This window comes from Tribolium madens, unplaced genomic scaffold, assembly GCF_015345945.1.
Source record: "Tribolium madens isolate multiple individuals breed KSU strain unplaced genomic scaffold, Tmad_KSU_1.1 Scaffold_97;HRSCAF=244;Tcas5.2_LG3a, whole genome shotgun sequence".
Classification (NCBI taxonomy): Eukaryota; Metazoa; Arthropoda; class Insecta; order Coleoptera; family Tenebrionidae; genus Tribolium; species Tribolium madens.
In genome coordinates, this window is record NW_025401069.1 from 12,830,764 (window position 1) to 12,833,158 (window position 2,395).

General features: G+C 33.3%; 1 pseudogene; it reads right to left on the reverse strand.

Annotated features, from left to right (window-relative positions):
- The window catches only part of LOC123014719, an 822-nt pseudogene extending 513 nt beyond the window's left edge, over window positions 1-309 (reverse strand).
- Between the last annotated feature and the right edge of the window lie 2,086 nt (window positions 310-2,395).

Consider the following 2,395-nt stretch of genomic DNA (forward strand, 5'->3'; position numbering starts at 1 on the left):
GAGGACGGGGGCGGCCAAGGGGGCGGCGCCGTAAGCGAGGGCGGGGGCGGCGCTGTAAGCACCGAGGTATCCGGCGTTGGCGCAAGCCAAAGCGGCGCACAAAACTACGAGCTGAAATTTAAATTCAATTTAAGTGAATTTGATTTAATTTAATTAAGTAGGTACCCTGAATGCCATTTTCGAGTTTGAGTGATTGTTGACGAGTGTGCTAGGGTTTTGGGTTTGGTCGCTTTTATAGTGGTTATTGTTTCGGGTTTAAGGCGAGAAATGGACCAATAAACTGGTTCGGGTGGCAACTTTTCATTTTGGCGGAGTGCGAAGTTATATTGCAATAACGAGTTTAATTCAAGTACAAGGATATTTCTTGATCTAGACCACAATATACCACTGTGTTAAGGTTAACACAAGAATGGTACTCTATATTGCTTAATAAATGTGGGTTCAATAAAAGAATTCAAGTAGATATGAGAAAAGATAAATCGGATTTTTTTCAAAAATTTAAAATTAGGGAAACTTTTGTGTCGCAAATTTATTACTACTATAACTTATAAGTCATAAAGTAGACTAATATTCCCCATAAATAATGTAAAAATACATTTTAACCATTTTTTATCAGTTATTTTTTAAGTTTTATTGTCTAAATAAATTGATAGATCAAATAAAAAATATGTAAGGTTTTAAGGTTTAATATACAGGGTGCGCCAGAACATGCGCCCCAGAGAAAAATGCCATGTAAGATAAGATACTAAAAACATGAAAAAAATTCTATCTATAAAAATTTCGAAGTTATGAGAGTTTAAAGTTTGCACTTTGACTCTATTTATTTCTGTTGGAAAAATAATTTTCCAAGTTTTTTTGCTATAGGCTATTAAAAGGAGAAACAGGAAAGCTGTATCCCAAATTGTAACTCTGTTCAATGTTATTTGTGGCTTTTATTGGCAAAATTTTTGTGCCTTTACTAAATAATTATAAAAAAAAACATATACCAGATCATCAGTATCTTTAAATAGACATAAAAAAAATCAAATGTCAAAATTTTGTGACAGATAGAATTTTTTAAACATTTTTTCCATCTTCCTGGTATCTTATCTTACTTGAAATGTTTCTCTGGGGCGCGAGATCTGACACACTCTGTTCAGCATGTCCCCCAGTATACGTTCGAAAATTTTCAATTTTTTTTAATATGTAGAATGAAGTGATTTGCAAGGTATGAATAAAAATTGACTCACCTGGTACAACCTTTGTTAAAACGTGTTTTTTCTGTATTATTTTACATTTATTGTGCAATATTAAATTATTCTAGACAGCTATGTATATGATAAGGCAATATGTTTTATTCGGGCGTGTCTTGCCCTACATTAGAGAAATTAGCATGAGTTGAAGAAGGTGGATGTCAATGTAAATTTAACAACTTTTTACAATTCTACATTAAAATAACTGAAACTGGCGAAACCAAGCACAGAATGAAAATCTGAGAAAAAATACTTCAAAAACCGGCTTTTCTCATAAAAAACGGAAACTTTCTTTTTCCCATTTCTCATTTTGAAGAAATTTTTGTTACAAAGATTTATTTCTCTACTAATTTCGAATGTTATTTTTTTTTTAATTTTACATATTGTTCCAAGTTTACTTAATTAAATATTATCTAATAATTTTGAGTTTTTTGACTGTTTGTGACAAAAAATCTATTGGCAACACTGAATTATTGATAATCCTTCAAATTTGTTATATCAAGATCTTTCAGGCGACGACTAAGCGAGCAATTGCGCGTCGCAACTGAATGACATTATCTATAAAAATTTGACGTTTGAATTTGAAAGTCAAGGTTGCCAACCTAAGATTAATTCTTTTTAATCTTCCAAAATTCGCCAAATTTTGAAAAAACAAAGGATTATGAAAGTGTTGCTTCATTCCAAAAAGTCGTCATTTATTTAATAAAAATGATTATCAGCGATCACTTTTGGTACGATTTGCGGTGCAGCAAAATATATTTGTTTTAATTATTAATTGTTTTATTAATCGCCAAACATATTTTATCTTTTCAATACACATTTAAAGTGACAAATATCATGAACTTGTTCTCATTAACCACAAGAATACCAAATTTCGCAATGGACCACAATTGAGTCGTTTTCCCCAAAACTGGTTTATTGCCAAACTATAAAACCGCACCAAACCCCAAACCGACCATCATTCAAAACCCAACACTCCACTAAAACAAAATGGCATTCAAGGTAATTAATTAAATTAAATCAAATTCACTTAAATTGAATTTAAATTTCAGCTCGTAGTTTTGTGCGCCGCTTTGGCTTGCGCCAACGCCGGATACCTCGGTGCTTACAGCGCCGCCCCCGCCCTCGCTTACGGCGCCGCCCCCTTGGCCGCCCCCGTCCTC